Source organism: Ambystoma mexicanum, chromosome 3p (assembly GCF_040938575.1).
Source record: "Ambystoma mexicanum isolate Mex_15411 chromosome 3p, UKY_AmexF1_1, whole genome shotgun sequence".
Classification (NCBI taxonomy): domain Eukaryota; kingdom Metazoa; phylum Chordata; class Amphibia; order Caudata; family Ambystomatidae; genus Ambystoma; species Ambystoma mexicanum.
In genome coordinates, this window is record NC_090925.1 from 169473597 (window position 1) to 169491725 (window position 18129).

At 47.4% G+C, this 18129-nt stretch overlaps 1 protein-coding gene across 2 annotated transcripts in view; it reads left to right on the plus strand.

Moving 5' to 3' along the window:
* The first annotated feature begins 8434 nt into the window (after positions 1-8434).
* The window catches only part of PHC1 (polyhomeotic homolog 1), a 325158-nt gene continuing 315463 nt past the window's right edge, over positions 8435-18129 (plus strand). The window contains exon 1 of one of the 2 annotated variants that reach the window (XM_069650568.1): positions 8435-8577. The gene's annotated coding sequence lies outside the window, so the exon portion shown is untranslated. The remainder of the gene's footprint in view (positions 8578-18129) is intronic. The other variant, XM_069650569.1, reaches the window with a different exon arrangement.

Sequence of the window (18129 nt, forward strand, 5' to 3'; positions counted from 1 at the left end):
TGATGTGTAGATTTGTATAGGGAGGGTGTTTTAGGGTATTTGTAGGTATTGTTTAATTCTTTTTGTACTGTGGTTTTAGAAATGCGCACTAGGTTTTGCACATTTTTTTATCTTGATGTTTTTTATATCTATTGAATTACTGTGATTATATTTGTGTGATTTGCCCAAAAAATTGATTTATGCGTTGCATGAACTTTGACTCAGTACCTATTAGGTCTTCGGACCGAGTCTCCTAGGAAGAGGTGAGAGTATAAAGGGGAGGGACGGATGGATTCTTTGGTCATAGATTTCTATAGTGGGTGTGTTGGAACAGAATCCATGCGTTGTTAAAGCGCTCCACCAGTCTCTGGTTGTAGTATTTCAGACCCATGGGATACACTTATGGCACCCATGGGTGGGAGTACGAGCCTGTACTCCTAGTGTATGTTTCTGGGCACCTGTCCATGGCCCACAGAGCAGGGTCTGGGCTGGTGGCAGCTCTGTGCTGAATTGATAGGTGCCCTAAGAGTCCTCCATTTTGGGATGCCAAGGCCCTGTCATTAACTAACTAACTAACTAACTAATTAAATACATTTTTATATTGCGCGCATTCACCCAAAAAGGCCTCAAGGCACTGAATTGGAAGCAGTGGATTCCTGATAGGAAACAAGATGGTCTCTGTGGCCGCTTGCTTTCTATCTCCTGTTACCTAACTTTTCTCGATGTCCTGGGAAGCCCTGACTCTGTCCCTTCCCCGTGGCTGGCTGTTGGGTGGTAGTTCCATATATGGTGTTGTGGAAAAGTCCAGGCCAGACTGGCTGGAGCCTTCCCCAATGACTGCATGTTGTGGGTACGCCCGTGGGGTGGGACCTGGGTGAATGGAGTGTGTGACGAATACGCATTCTGTGTTATGGGTTTCTAGTATCTGGTGTTTGACGCAATGACTGAGACAGCCCTGCCCGAAACCGGTATGAATGCAGTGTGTAGTGCTGAATGGCAGGGTGCTTGTCCGAATCCACCTTCTGTGTTGTGAGTGTCTGGAGGGAGACGATTGGCCTGAATGCACCGTGCGCCTGATTGGCTGCCTGACTGCCTGAATGCCCTTCTGAGGGATTGGTTGCCTAGAGTGTGACCCAGCAGAGTGAATGGGAGATCAACAGTATATCTGGGGGCCTCTCACTGCTAGAAATCGTTCAGAAGCTGTAGTTGATGCTTGATGCTTACTCTCGAAGCCGAGCCGGAAGAAGAAGGTGAACCGCTGTTCCCTTCGTTGTACTCTGAAAGCTGTTGTGCCTTCAAGAACTGATCCAAGAGAAGACCTAGCTAGGAGACCTCTCCCCGAGCTACGAGGGACCATCGTGCACCAGCTGATCTTTACCAAAGTTCCCTGGGAGACAGACCTACGAAAGGCTGCCGACCGGAGAAGGGGACCGCCGAGGAGAAGGAAGAGAAGCACCGGACAGCCATCCACCGTCGACGACCGCTGTCACTGACCGGAGCCCCCATGCTCCCTTTGCCTAAGAACATTTAGATTCAAGGACTCCCTTGTTCATCATCGTCGACTGCTTTCGTCCTGCCAGAGAAAGTCAAGGCCATCGACGACCGAGGAGAATCCGCTGGTGGGTTTCCTGCCACCTGAAGACCTCGGAGACGCTGACGAAGCTACTGAAGCCAGCCGTGGACACGTCCCGTTCTCCGACGCCAGACGCCAATGACTCGACGCCCTTGCTAGGCCAAAGTTCTTCATTGACTCTTTGCAGCAACGAACCATTGTCATCGAGGTGCACCGCACGCCTCACCTGTTGCAGGACGTTTTCGACCGATCGTCAACGAGCACGGCAAGGACCGAAGCTGCTGCCTCAACAACAACATTCACCTTTTCTTCATCTCGGAAGTTCAACGAAAAGTGGCTCCTGCCTGAAAGGGAGTGCTCTCGAGAAGGGCCCGTCGATTCCCCAACGAAGAACTCTACAACACAAGGTACATTTAGGTTGCAGAACTATAGAAGAAGATAAGACTCTAATAGACAATATATGGTCTGGGATTGTAGTGCATCTTCATTTACAGGTTGTCCAGGTGGGGGGATCCTCATACAGAACTGTGCCTAGGTAAACGGGGCCAGTAGTCTGCCAGTAGTCTGCCAATTGTCTAACCAACTTGTCTTCCTCCTAAGTCTATGGTTGATATCCATAGACTTAGGAGGAAGACAAGTTGGTTAGATTCGCTTTTGCTGTGCTGATTCGTATGCAGTACAGTTGATGCATTTTAATGGAATCAAAGTAATCCTGGTACCACCTAGAACTGTATATATTTACCATTTTAGAATTATCGGAGCACAAAGTGTATTATCGTGATTGTGTATATATCCTTGAACCTTATTTATATGAAGACTGTGTTTTAACTAACATAGTGTGGGGACATTCCTTTGTGGGTGCTTGGGGACTACATTGTACTTAAGAACCAGCCTGCATCACCTCCTGAGAAGCTAGGCCTTGATTGCTCGACCATAGCTACTGTAATAGAGAATCTTGGCTGGGGTCCTCTGTGCCTCTCCTCTACCATATAGAGATCAGGAGTACAGACACCCTCCTCTGGTCTTTACACCACTCTTTCCCCACAGCGCAGGGGATACACCACAGGGTACTTCCCATACATTGGCTGGTGACTCAGGCATGCAGGCATTCTTCCCCCTCCACCATGTGGGGGCTGATTGTACCCCTTCTTCCTCTTCCACCAGGTGGGGGCTGATGGTCCTTTGGTGCAACAGCAACGGCAGCACTACTCCTCTCCTCCGGAGCATTAACTCATCCAATGCGGTGGTCACTACTGCACTTCTCCTTAATGTTATTCGGGCACTCGAATAGCAGAGTTGATCGCTCTCTCCCTCTCGCGGGAGCAACCAAAATGATGTTAAAGTGGATGCTACAAGAGATGCGGGCTCAGCCGCACCCTCTTCACTGAACACGCAGTTGGGGCGGATCTGCCCACAGGGTTTTGGGTGTCCACTCTCCTCTTCTGCGGTGTTGGATGCAGCTCACCTCACTCCATGCCCGCCAGGTCGATAGACCACACTGTAGGGTTTCTCCTCTTCGTCGCCATTGATGTGGAGCCCGGCGATGCCACATGAGCCAGGTCCATCAGTGCTGGGGTGACAGCACCTTGCTGTGTTGCTGGGATCACCCAGTCTTACTGTGGGGCAGAGCGGACCCTGATGGGCCATGCAGACATGAGCCCACAGTGTTGGGGCACCCATGGATGCCTAGAGCATCCGTGTGGGAGAGTGGCCTGGGGTGACCCAGGGCACTACGCTGGCCTGAGGGTCCCAGGCCAGCTATAGACCTGCAGGACAAGGTCACACGGTGTGGGCCTGCAGGCCCGGAGTAAGAGCCGGACATAGTAAATCCATTCTTGGAGTCTGCCGCTGTTCTACTGAGGCACGTGCGTGCAGGAGCTCCCTTTATTAGCATGGTGTCATGACACCTCTTAAAAGTGCAATACACATGTGGGAGGGACACACCACACTGGAGATCTTTCGCTGTAGGCAGACATAGGATGGGGGCAAGTTAGAATAGTTCAGAAGAGAGGTTCATACTACATAGGGGTCACTTAAAAGAGCTTATCAACTTAAAATGACGCTTTACCTGCTGCTTTGATAAATCACTGTATTGGCACGGGTAGTATAGCTCTGTGACAATGCGTCATCTTGGACCCAAGTTGACGCAGAGCAGCACAGGTTTGAATCCAGGGTCCGCACTTAGAAACCGCTATGGTATTAAGCGATTTATAAATAACCAATCATACAATATACTGTAGAAATCCATGTGCTGCCTGTTATGGGGGCCGGTGAGGCCACTCAAGCCGGCCCCATTGGTGCTGGTAACATCAGCACCAAGGGTGTTGGAGGCACAGCACCTCGGTTATTTGCCGGGATCACCTGCTCTGTCAGGGCTGTGCGGACCCTGGACACCATGATGGCAATTGAAATGATTAAAGAAAGTAGTGAGACTAATTCTATGTCAAGACCGGAGGCTCGGATTATGCTTCTCTTTCATATTTACTACTCGAGCAGCAATGAACAAACCAATAATAGGATATGTTAACAAAGATCAAAAAACTACACCTTCCAGTGGGTATTTGGTAGTCTCAATATAATTGGTCTCTTAACTGACCATGTGATCACTATAACCAATCAGTCCAGTCCATAACCATAAGCACACTGAACATCCTCCTTCACTTCTTCTTTCTTTGCTGCTTGGCAGCAAGTTAAGTACACATTAATTTCTTCTTTATGTTTATTGACTTTAACTATATTTCCTTATATAAGGAGCCTAGCGCGCGTGCAGCGTGGGTATTGGAGGAGCATATCCACATTAGTGGGGAGAGAGGGCATTGCGGCCGTGACGGGGCTGGTGCTCCGGTGACTGCAATGACACTGTGAGCCCCACCTGCTTTTTGCAGAGAGGCACAGCTTCACCTCACTGATGAGGCCCAACAAGGCTGAAACACGTGTATGGGGTTGCTGTTGGTACTCTTGTTCAATAGAGAATTGCCATAGCATTTCGGTGCTGGACTGCCCATGTGGGCGGGACAGAGACTGATATGCAAATTGATATTTCCCATCTGTGAAAGGTACAGTGAGCAAAAAGCAGATGGCTGCGAACTCTCAAAGTGGTTGATAACCACTGAACAGGTTATCATGCCATGTTCTTTCGAGAGAGGGGTGTCTGCTAACTTTTTTTGTATTTTTGGAAGGAACTTGGGGTTGGTCACCCTAAGTTACCTGGGGCCAACCAGACATGGGCTCCCTGCTCACTGTGCTCAGAGAGGCACAGCTTCACCTCACTGATGAGGTCCAACAAGGCTGAAGCACATGTATGGGGTTGCTGTTGGTACTCTTGTTCAGAAGAGAATTGCCATAGCGTTTCGGTGCTGGACTGCCCATGTGGGCGGGACAAAGACTGATATGCAAATGGATATTTCCCATCTGTGAAAGGTACAGTAAGCAAAAAGCAGATGGCTGCGAACTCTCAAAGTGGTTAATAACCTACGTTACCTGGGGGCAACCAGACATGGGCTCCTGTTACACTTCAGGCTTCCTCGCGGGCCTCCTTGCAGGGTACGACTTCTTTACAAGCTCCTCTATGGACCAGATACAGGCTACCATGGCGTCTGTACAAACTTCGACGGACTCCGGGTCAGCTGACTCTTGTACGTGGAAGACGTACGGCAAGACACGCCCCTCCTACGACTATAAAACCACCGCCTTCCAAGGGGCTCGTTGCTGCTAATTAGCTTTATCAGCTACTTGCGGTTTCGTTCGTTTCCTCTTCGTGTCTTCATACACACGATTCCTCATCTGAACTCCTGGTGTTGACCTTTTGCCTGACTACTGGATTGCCTCGTCTCCTCCCTTATTCTTGTCGTGCTTGTCTGGTTGTTTTGACTCGGAACGTTACTGGATCCGGCTCCCTTCTGCGGCACTTCATTCCTGGTTGCCACCTCTGCACTCGGAACCAAATTACTGTCTACTATCCGGATCTCATATACAGCTACTCGGGATACATGTGTGCTCAGGTACAGACTTAACTGGCTATCCCCATTTCCACAACTGTTTATCTCCACAATTTGTCTGGATATTAGTCTTCTGTTGGATTCTGGGACATTGAGTGACTTTCATGTGATATTGCCCTCAAGTGCATATAAACGCTCTCCTGAAAACTGCACCAACCCGGCACTAGTGCGACCCTCGTGCCGTCCGGGGCTACTTCCCTTTACTAACATCCCTGTTTGTTATTTTCTCCTGTCGTTGTCTTCTGTTCCAGGATCCCTTTCCTCATTATATCCTTATTCAGGTTAGTTGTTATCGATTCTATATATATAGTGGGGACCGATATTGAATTAGACCATTTCCACTCAATTTTGTGTTATTCCTTGTAGATCCACCCCGGGGAAGTTCCACTCCAATATCTATCTAGGTAGTTGCCCATTTAATTCAACTGTTCTAAACACTTGCATTTACCTCAACTCAGTCTAATATCTTTGTATTCCTTTGCAGCATTGTTAATGGCGGTGTGTGTTCTCCCCACTCTTTTATTCAATTGACACCTCTGTCTGTCCCAACTGAAACAGCAGAAAGGTACATTGTGGAAAAGAGCCCCTCTTTGAGGAAGCCTGAGTCTTGTACTCAGGGGAGCTGGGATGGAAGGCTGAATATTGATTCTTGTACCACCATCATCTCCAAGGTCACTTCTCTGCATCTTCGGCCTATTTCGGAGTGGTGAGTAACAGCTCCCTGCTCACTGTGCTCAGAGAGGCACAGCTTCACCTCACTGATGAGGCCCAACAAGGCTGAAACATGTTTATGGGGTTGCTGTTGGTACTCTTGTTCAGAAGAGAATTGCTATAGCATTTCAGTGCTGGACTGCCCATGTGGGCGGGACAAAGACTGATATGCAAATGGATATTTCCCATCTGTGAATGTTACAGTGTGCAAAAAGCAAATGGCTGCAAACTCTCAAAGTGGTTAATAACCACTGAACAGGTTATCATGCCTTGTTCTTTCAAGAGAGGGGCGCCTGCTACCTTTTTTGTACTTTTCAAAGTGGGTATTCGTCGAATTTGTGCCAGACATCCCCATGAGCACCGTCATTGAGGTGCTCAGTGCTGTTTTTCAGAGGGAATGGCTCCCCGAGGAGATTGTAACCGACAACGGCGTGCAGTTAGTCTCCAGGGAGATGGAAAAATTCCTGAGAAAACACAACATCCGCCAACTAAGAGCAAGTTTGTACCACCCACAAGCAAATGGACTAGTGGAAAAGGCGAACCGTTTTATTAAAGGCGCTCTGCAACTAACCTGCGCATCAGGCCTAGAACCACAAAAGATAGTGAAAGAGGCTGTTGCGGCCCATCGCATGATGCCAAATGCATCCACTGGTGTGTCTCCATTTCAACTGTTAAGGGGAGAATGGCTGCATCCACGCTCGTACCTCCGTGGCCACATCAAATCAGAGTAGACGAAGAGATTGACATGAGAGACATTGTGTTCCGCATGCAAAGGAACAAGGAAGCAATGAAAACCCAAGGCGACAAACGCTGGGCGGTCCATCGCACCAAAGTCAGCAAAGGCGACCTGGTAAACATACGCCTGCCTCACAAAGACACCACTACAGGAGCAAATACAGCAGGGCAATATAAGTCACCAGCAAGAGAACCAACCATGTCCACAACAGCAAAGGAAGACGGTGGAACCTGGAAAGAGTGGATGTGTACCGCAAGAGAGTATCCACAAACCACCCCTTCATGGAAGCACGAAGTGACCATGACCAACAGGGTTCGGCCAGTGACCCCTAACACTCGGAAACAGACGCTTCAGGAGAAACAGACAAAAGAGAACATGCTTACCTGAGCCCCCCACCCCAGCCCCGAGAACCACACTGCGAGGCGACACCCGAGGACCTCGCCCCAATCGACACGGCAAGCATCACCACCCAAGCCCCAGGCGTCATCCCCGACATGGACAGGCCCCAAAGGGAGATAAGAAAGCCCACCAGGTTTGCCGACTTCGTCATGTACTAGCAACCATATTTTCCCACCAAAGGAGGTGTGTGGGTACTCCGTCTCGCGAGATTGCGTCCCTGTGATCTTGCGAGATCTCGAGAGCGCAAAGCACGCAAAAGACAGGAGACGTGTCAGAAGTTGCTGAGGCTGCTGGAGACAGACAGCCTCGGCGCTCCTCCTGCCAGAGGACCACAGTTAATGTTGGGCCTGCTTTCAGAGGCCCCAGTCAGCCAGAGATTAATAACAAAGCTGAGGGCAGCCTTGTGGGTGCTCAGGCTGCCACGTGTGTGAATAACACACTCTGATGCAGTGAAGCCAACTGCATTACTTGGACAGCTCCAATAGTGAGTACCTGCGCCAGCCATGCCCCTGGACTTATCATACCTCAGTTTCCATGTTACAGAAGGTGTCTAAATAAACACCCTGTCTAACCTAAACAGCGTTGCGTCATTTGTCCAGGCCACCACAATTGATCTCATGGTGTGAGCAAAATGATATGGTTTTGTTGTTTCTGAAAACATCCGCAACACTTTGACCTCGCTAGCACTTAAAATGTTCCTGTTCATAGAATGCCATTGTTATTATGACACGATTTCTGATATGAAATAATGCTAAAAGAAGTATACAATTGCTGCATTTCACACCGATCATGTGGAGCTCTCGATAAAAGTCTTAATTCTAATGTAAAAAACAAAGAGAAAGTTCCAAGGGTAGATGGAAGCTATTCTTAATTTCACAAGCAAAGCAACCAGTTTAATTATGCGCCGTATTTTCCCGGACACTGCGTGCCCAGTCTTGTTTTGAATGTTTGTGTACCTTAGGTTTTTTTCAATAAAGAAAAAAAAGAAAAGCTCGCCCAGTTTTGTCACGTGACTCGGAAGCAGACGTAGAGACCGGAAGTGACGCGTGCTCTAGCCAGAGGCAGACACAACAAGACGGAGCAGCAGCCCGGATTCTAGCTTGCGGTAGAGAGTGGGAGTGACAGCGGCGCGGGGCCGCCCGCTGGCCGCTGCACGGGCTCTGGCATTTCGGGGCAGCGAGGTAATAGAGCATGTTTAGACAGTCCTCGAGAGGCTGCAGACTTTACCTGTGAGCGGGGCGGGGGGGGGTTCTTCTTTGCAACAAACATCAAGGTTCCTTGGGAGGTTACTTTTTCCCCCCACATTCTTGCTCACATGGAAACTGCTTGTTTATCCCAACGGGACCGGTGCCTTCTTTCATCTGTATTGTCTGTCACTGCTGGATGCGGCCCACAGCACACCTCATTAACATCTCTATGTATCAAAGAGGTTAACGAAGTTAGAATCCCATTTCTCTCCCTTCACAGCACGCATTGGAAGCCCTGAACCAAAAACACTAAACATTTACAAATGAGTTCTGTTCGGTGGAATTATTCTATGTACTACTTCCACAAACAAGACTGCTTTATATTTAGCGATTTACACCAGTGCCGAAGTTTAGCTGCCCCTACTTGCATCCCAATTACCGGTCAATCAGTTTTATATGCATCCAGTTCATCTTCTCAAGTTTTTGAAACCCCACAGACCTTAATAAAAAGGAATTAACATGCATACACAATCCCCTTACTGAAAAGAAGAGTTGCCAGGTTAAAGTTGATTCTTGGCTTTCACTCAATACCACTATCCTAGCACCTTGAAGTGTCTTGTGGACGCTACAAATGAATCGCAATTTAACAGAACATGTTAAAGCTCCTGTGACACTATGAAGCACGTGCTCAGTTTTGCATGAGAATGTTCCTATCCAGAGAGTTTTGCATTAAATGAAGACGCTTATTAAGCAGTGTGTTGTGATCTACACTGGGCTTGCTTAACCTGTGTGTTGATGTATGGAGTGTTGGTATTGATGTGGAATGTGATGCAAGACTCCTGGGGATTCCAACTAGTGTCAGTTGGGACCTGGAGCTTGTGTGAGTGGGGGACCGGTGGATATCTCTCTTAAGTGTGAACTTAACCTAAATGTGCTGTACTTATTTCCTAACGTACTTACCTGCGTATGTGAACCCAATAAAGTTGTTCCTGTCTCTTGGGGCTCCAGAGTGATCTGTCTTATATGAAAGGCTCATCTCAACACTGGTGACGAGGATCTTGGAAGGTGAAGGTACGTACAGGAAATGGAGTAAGCTGAGAAAAAGTCAAGAAGTGAAAAGTAAAAGGTTGGAAGAGCGACATCCACCGGAGTGCAGTGGTTAAGAGGCATCCACCGGTCCCATCCTGGCTCCCCCCGGCCCTAAGGTGAGCGCGCCCCGTGGCCTGGATGACTGTGACCTAGTAAGCAGCGACGCCTGGAGGTATTTGGGGTGCGGCGCACTGTCCTCGTCGCCAATGACAAAGCCTCACCGGACACAGGTAGGAGGATTATAAGTGCTTTATTGCGAGACCCCACAGGCCTCCTGCTTCAGCTTGCTAAAACTAATGGCCACTGTGGAATGTTCACTCTCAACATGCATCAACATTCCACAAGTGCCCATGCACAAGCCCGTGCATATTACAACATGGTGCTGTGGCTCTTCGTGTTAAACATAAGGAGAGTCTGGTGTCGGGCAGTGGAGTGACAGCTATTAAAGAGGCCGGGCACTTTTATTAATGGATTGCTTGAGAAGTGGCAGAGTGATTTTACCGGAGCGTTTCCTTGGAACAATGATTGCACGCAACTGTAATGGTGTTGTGAAACATACCATGGGCTTGCGAGGCATGGATGACGGTTGGAGCTGCACGCTGTGTTCATGTCTGGGCTCCTCTCAGTAATGGTGACGTCACGAAGCTCCGTGGGGTATCAGTGATGTCGGGCGATAACCGGATGCGAACGTTCCTAAGATCTGAAACTCTCAGAATTACGTCACGGCAAAGGATGAGGAGTTCTAAGTAAAGAACCTTTGAACGTGCTCAAAGCGTCCCGGAGAACTAGAACAATCGGATGTACGCAACGGCGTATGGTGAGGAATTCAAAGTGAAGTATTGTGCAACATGCTGCAAACGTCGGTGTTTCGGGATGGATATTAAAGAGGAGTTTGGTTTCACGAGCGTATCATCAGTTTGGGAGTGATTATTGGTTTCCCGATCATGTCCTCAGAGCTTTGGAGTTTAATGCTAATGTTATCACATTTTATGCTGGTTGACTGCGATGCAATCCGAATTACTGCAATTTCATTTTTGCTAACATGAGCTGTGCAGCCATCGTGTTGGCGTCACTGAGGTACTGTTGAAGCACATGTTGGTTATAAAAAGTTCGAGGTCATCTGGAAACCTATGGGGTTTGCCTCGATAACAACTTGTAACGTGTTTTATGCAGTGTTAATTACTGTGTGCTGGAGAGTGGTTGCTGAACACATTGAGAGGCCTGAACATTTTGTGGTTGGTATAGTACTGCAGGGGCTGTTTTGGCTTCATAGCTGGTTATTGTGGAGAGTTTGTTCCAAGAGACATCACCATTAGAGTATTATGCAGTAGAAAAGATGATGGTTTCGATTTAGTATGTAGGTTACTGTGGTGCAGGTTATGGTGCCCAAATGGCATTTTGGGGGCATATTATGTGGGGATGCGGTTCCCGGCGATGGTGGTGCCAAAGTCGTGGCATGTGTGGTGCCAAAACTGGTGGTGAGGTGTGGTGCCAAAATTTGTGCTTATGGAGAATTCTGATTATGTGAATTGCTGAGTAAATTGTGATGGAGAAGTTGAAGTCGAATTTGAGTTGTGTTCTGCTTTGCACTGTTTTTATTAACCGCATATTTTTCCACAGGAAAACACCATAAAGGACTTTACAAGCTTAAAATGTTGGACTCAATGGAGGTGTATAACCCTTTTTTACCAAATTTGAACGCCCAATTTGCCTAACTGGTGTGTGTGTGTGTGGTGCATGTTTGTGGGGAATGTTGAGTCCCGGCGTGTGTGGTGACAAATTTAAAGGGGAATGTAGATTCTCGGCATTTGGAGTGCTGAATTTAGAGGGGGGATGTATTGTCCCGGCATTTGTGGTGCCAATTGGTGAGTGGGATGTAGATTCCCGGCATTTGTGGTGCCAAATGTGGAAGGAGTGATACAATTGGCTTTAGGCCGCTAGTGGGGTTAGGAACCCTGGATGGTGCTTTTGCACATTTCGTCGAAGGTGGACGGAGGATGATGGTTGTGTGTGTGTGCGTGTGTGTGTGCGCTTGTTTGGTTTTGGTTGTGTTGGATGGTGGGCTGGTGCCCTGGTGTGGTGTTCTGTAGTAGGCCAGCTATAGAATAGTTCTTGTGGGAGCGTGTTAATGTGGTTAGCTACTCTAAGGTTCAGTGGTGGAGAGCTTTGTGCTCGGAGCGGTTTGCCTGGTAGTGGTTTTGAAGGATTGTCCGCTGTAAAATTTTCATGGTGATGTGTTCCTTCTGTTTCTCTCATTGGTTGTATCTCGTTATAAAAGGGGGGAGATGTGTTGTGATCTACACTGGGCTTGCTTTAACCTGTGTGTGGATGTATGGAGTATTGGTATTGATGTGGAATGTTATGATGCAAGACTCCTGGGGATTTCAACTAGTGTCAGTTGGGACCTGGAGCTTGTGTGAGTGGGGGACCGGTGGATGTCTCTCGAAGTATGAACTTTACCTAAATGTGCTGTGCTTATTTCCTAATGTACTTACCTGCGTATGTGAACCCAGTGAATGTGTTCCTGTCACTTGGGGCTCCAGAGTGATCTGTTTAATATGAAAGGCACATCTCAACACAGTGCTCATTAGCTAGCGGCCAACAGGAGTAGCCTTTTACTAGAAGATTTTTAACGCCTTATCAACCACAGACGCTCGGAAGCCAAGCGGGGAGTGTAGACGGATACAAACTGAAATTGGACTAATAATGTAACATTTCCTGAAACATTTAAGCCAACCAAAATATCTACTAGTTGCCAGTGGCAGATTTAAGGCAAAGGGGCCCCGTGGGCAGCACTTGACACAGGGCCCTAGGTGGGCGGGTCAAGGAGGTGGAGCTTAGGGTGGGCATAGTTAATTGTGATCATGAGTGCACAATGGCGAACTTTAGGGACAAAAGCTATTTTTTTTTATAAAGTTGTCTTTATTACAGTTACCTGTGTCTAGGGGTTTGACTAACTGGAAACAGCTGGGCCTCCACAGCAGGCTTTGCTATCAACGATAATATTGGATTATCAAGCCTGAAACCAATGTTGGAAATGAACATGTTTCAAGGCTAACGGCAAAAGAGAATTACAACTTATGAAGACCACACAATTTCCTAGAAAAACATTTAAGTACAATAAATTCAGTATTGTGCAAAAAAGTTCCTTTATAGACATTCTTGTGCAATAAGTGAAGTAAAAACACAATTGCCAGCTAAGCTTCATAAAATAATGCAATGAGAAGACGTCAATAATAGTGTCCATTCATATATGGCACACCACAAAATTCTCCTGGTTTACACAGGAAAACCTGGCATCCAGGATGGAGAAAACAAATGTATGATCACATTATTTTGTTTAACCTGTTTCTATAATGTGTACATATATTGTCAGTTGTTTATCACGTGATTTGTGCACTTTTCAAGGCGTTGCTAGACAAATAATGATTTGCCCTTTTGATTACCAAGCCTTATAAATACTGATAATGAAGTATACCTGGGTAAATCATGCAATCTCATCGTGCCTGATCTACCAATATTTGGAACCCATAAAAGCAATTCAGTTTTCAACTTTTGTTATGCACTCTAAAGAGTCACTAAACTCGAGTTAATTATAATTATTGGTTATGTAAATGGCGGTTCACCAAACTACTATACATAGAACATATTCACATACAATAATTACCCAACTACAGCTGGCACTGATTTATAGACCTTGGAAGGAGGAAAGCCTATTATGTTATGTTAAAGGTATTTCTATAGCGCACCGTCACCAATGGAATTGGTCCCCATGCGCTCTGGCGGATCTGTAAACTAGAAGGTGGGATGGGTTAGTAGGGTGAAGTCCACGTGCGCTGTTGGTGCGGCTTATGTGTTGCAGTGTGGTGAAGTGCGTGCAGCTTGTTGTGCGAGAGATGGTTGTGTGAGTTATTTTGAGTCAGATAAGTATGCAGAGAGTTTGAGCTTATATTGGTTAGTGGATTATATGACATTTAACATGCTAACATTCACAGTTCTGTCTGAGTGTAGTACTTGCTGATCTACATAATTCCGTCTAAGTGTGGCACTCGCCAACCTTCACAATTATCTAGATATGGGGCAGGCTAATGTTTTCAATTCTAAGTGTGGCATATGCTAACATTCAAGCTCAATCTAGGTGTGGCACTTAACTGTATAGTGAGCGGGGGTTACGGGGGAAACCCCTGCAGCCCCCCGTAAAAGAGAAAAAAAGAAAAGGACCCTGCAGCGCCATTTCCCGATCACAGAAGTGAAAGGGAACAGGCGCCGCAGGGCCCCAATGTGAAGAAGGTAAGTGGGGTTTGTTTATGTTGGGGGTGTGTAGAGTGTGTGGGTGGGGGGTGTGGTGGGGGTGTGGGTATGGGTATGTTCGCATGAGAAAGATGCAAACTTTTGGTAGTTTGCACCTTTCTCATGCGAACATTCCGGCCACAGTAAATTCAAGCGCGGTCGGATCACGTGGATTCCATTGCTGTGGGTTTACATGGTATATAGAAGAAATCAACATTCTGCATCAACTATACTGAGTGCGTTGTAAATGCGAAAACCCCTGCTTCCTGCCTGCATTTCATCAACACTTGGATGTTCACTAATTGGCTTAAACAGCCTGCATCACAAAGCTGTCGCCACCAAACACCAGGACCCCCTCCCCCTTTTTGGTCGCCTGCCTGCTTTGAAGCCACTTGTGGCATTCAGTGTTTTACAACTTGAAAATATATAACTAAATACAATACATAGCTTCCAAATGGATCCATGTCATGAGGGTCTCCTTTGTCCAGTTCACGCTTTTCAACCAACAGCATGTTCAATGCTGGGATTTGAAGTCCTTTGTTTATAATAAAAAGGTGAACTGCATGTGGCAACGTGAGATGTGATGTTGGCCATCCAGGACGGAAGAGGGTGGCCCCCAGGATATGGGGAGGGTTGGTGGGGGGGGTGGCGGTGAGGTATCTCGGTACGTCACCTCATGGAGTCATGAGGTGCTCCTCGGCACCAGACAATCAGGCTTCAGGCCTAACCACAGCACTGAAACAGCTCTCCTGGACCTTAAAATCCAGATGGATGCCATTAGAGACTCAGGGAAACTTTGCATTCTCCTACTTTTGGACCTCTCAGCCGCGTTCGATTTGGTGGACCACGACAAACTCTGCAACTCACTTGCCCGTGAATTTAACTTCTCTGGGGCAGCCATTGCCTGGGTGAAATCATTCTTAACCGACCGCACCTCCAGAGTGTCCATAGGCAAAGAAGCAGCCAACCCCATCCCAGTCCCCATAGGAGTGCCCCAAGGCTCTTGCCTTTCTCCTACGCTGTATAACGCATACACCAAGCTCCTGTTCTCAGCACTTGACAACATGGGGGTCACATACACAAACTTTGCGGACGACACCCAGATCCTTATTCCCCTTACAGGCATCTATGACCAGGACACCTTATCAATCAACAAAATTTACGCCATCATACAAAACTGGATGGCATTAAACAGCCTATGTCTCAACGATGAGAAGACGGAAGTCCTCATCGTAGGAGCTCCAGCCAAATTAGCTACCCTGCAGCCAGAATATTCAACCATCAACATCGATGGCACCAATATTCCAGTGTCTAAACAAGTAAAAACACTGGGCGTGTACCTCGATGCCAGCCTAACCATGACTAAACAGATCAATGCACTTTCCTCTTCCACGGCCTACACTTCTAAATTAATTGCACTCAGCCGACAATTTCTGACCCCAGCAAACTGCCTCACCCTGGCCAGAGCACTGGTACTATCGAAATTGGACTACTGTAATGTTTTACTACTGGGCACCTCCAACACTAACCTAGCTAAAATGCAACTTTTTCAAAACAAAGTCCTGAGGGCAGCGCTAGGCATAAAAAAATCAGATCACATCTCTAAGACCAGGAAAGATGTACACTGGCTCCCCATCAAAGCCTGCATCATTTTCAAAACACTATGCATCACCTACAAATGCATTATAAAAAAAGGACCTATCTATCTCAATAACACCCTGCACCCTAAAACTAACATAAGACTACTGAGATCCAACGACAAACTCCTCCTGGACCCCCCCGATTCAAAACCACAAGAGCAGGGGGCAGCAGCTTCACCACCTTAGCCCCCAAACACTGGAACTCCCTTCCTATCATCATCAAAAAGCATCCTCCTTCACGATCTTTAAAAAACAGCTTAAAACCTGGTTATTCAACCAATATTAGCACCCAAGGATAGGACACCTTCCTCCGGATACTGTTGTAAATACTTAGGCCACTGTTTAGTGTTGTTAATATATTGTAACCAATATCATGCAATGTAACCAATGTTTTGTTTGAACATGACTATTTTCTAAGCTGTCTTATAACCTCGCCGTGACACCTGAGGGTCTGGGCGTGTAACAAATAAATAAAATAAAATAAAAAATAAAATAAATCCACTTGGCCCCTCTTGACTTCCATTGTCGGAAGGAACCCTAATGACGCCTAATGCACCGCCGCACCCCCATAGTGACGCCACTGGCTGGAGTCACAGCCAGGGCTCAAGTCGAGGGCAAACGACTGAACGCGCCCCCCCCCCCCCCCTGCCACCTACAGCTAAAATGAGAAACGTTGAAAGTCTTCTTTGACTGTATGAATTGAAGCAATCTCAGGGTGGCAGTCGTCGGGTTTGCAGGCCGGACACTTCACTACTGCACTGTATAACCTGATGAAAAATAACCAGCAAGTAAAGGTGAAATGTCCCATTTCGGTACTGCATGTTCCAGGGAAAACATTAGTATTGGTTATTGGAGTTTAAAACATGCACACCTTTATTCGAAGAAAATCTCCTCTCTTGGTTTTATTTGTGTGTTGATTTTATGAAAGGCAAATGCTGTTTGCCCTGTGCAAATAGGGTGGTTATGCAAAGCCATTTTGATGAAATGTGCATATTTCACCTTAATATCCTAATTTCTGGCGACGACACACCCCAGTGCGTTTGTTGATGAGTCCCCCCTACTTTTATTTTTAGGTCTATACCCCTGGTCACAGCAGAAAGGGCCTTATGTCATCTGTCTCAGAAAGATACTTGGAAGGAAAGGGGCGGGGAAGGGCACAGGGGCCCGCTCGCTGTTTGTCCGCCTGGCGACCGTTAAATCCGCCTCTGTTAGTGCCCTTTACATATATCAACCTGGCTGGTCTTTCCCACCATGAGCAGTGGTGGAAATGGAAAAAATTTGGTGGGGGATCCCACAAGGTCCGAGGTGGGGGCGTAGTTTGGGGTAGGGGGCGGTGCCCGAGCAGGCGGGGTTGGGGGCGGGGGTCAGAGGTGGCAGTTGACCTCCGATCACAGAAAATTCCCCAAAATAATAGTTTAAAACTGCGCAATTTCTTTCATGCTGCTTCTTTTCCAAACTATATATCAATTCCACTTTAAGCTACTTCCATTGCAATGGTGATGAGTTACTTCACTGTGCAGATAATGGTTTTGACCAGTGTTGCTGAGTAAATATTATGTAAAATACACAATTTGCATCCCATTTTATTAAAAGAAAACCCCCCTCGGGTACTATTGAAACAAGGTGATTTTCTGTTCGCCATAAGCAATATTTTCTTTTACTTTAAGCACACCCGGCACAGCGCCTGCAACTCCCCTCTGAAAGCAGTTGGGTGGCTGCATCGTCTGGCATAGTTTCAATGTTAATAGGGGTATTTATGTATTCATGCAATGTTTGTCGGATACCTGTGTATTTATTTATGCAATGTTTGTTGGATACAAGTTACGACAAACGTTTTCATGAATAAATAAATAATCCGGGTCCATGTATCTGACAAACATTGCATAAATAAACCAGGTCGTGACTGAGGATTGTAACTTCCTCTGGTGACCCCTTGCACGGTGTCACCAGAAGAAGCCTGTATCAAAGTCCTGCTGTGTACACGTAGGGGGGCGGAGCCAGCAGAGAGCTCATGGCGGCAATGAGCTGCTCCGCCCCCCTACTCCGTGCTGCCGCAGGTTTTTTTTTTCTTTTTCTCAAAGTAACCCTACACAGAGCCTGGGTTTGGGCTTTGCAGCAGCTGACTCTGGCTGGATCCCGAGATCTGGCTACACTTCTGGTGCCTGATCTTGGATCCGGTGAGAGCTGGTCCAATGACCAGCCCCGACCGTGAGCACCTTTGTGACCCACCTGGGCCTCTTTTCACCATTTCTGGGCTTATTTGTTGCCTGTGTCCCTGCCCCGCCCCGGTTTCCCTGCGCCTCCATTTCCCGCTCATACCCTTGCAGCCCGCCCGGGATCCTGATTGGTTGGACGGTTACTCGAAACCCACCTACCCTGGGCAGCCCTCTGCCCGACAGCCCCTGCGGCTAACTGCCCTGAGGCAATGGGCAGCTCCAACAGAGGCGGCTCCTTATCGTGTCCGCAGGTGTCAGCAGGGGAAGCCAGTGGCCAGCCGTAAAACAGCAACAACCACCAAAGTAAGTGT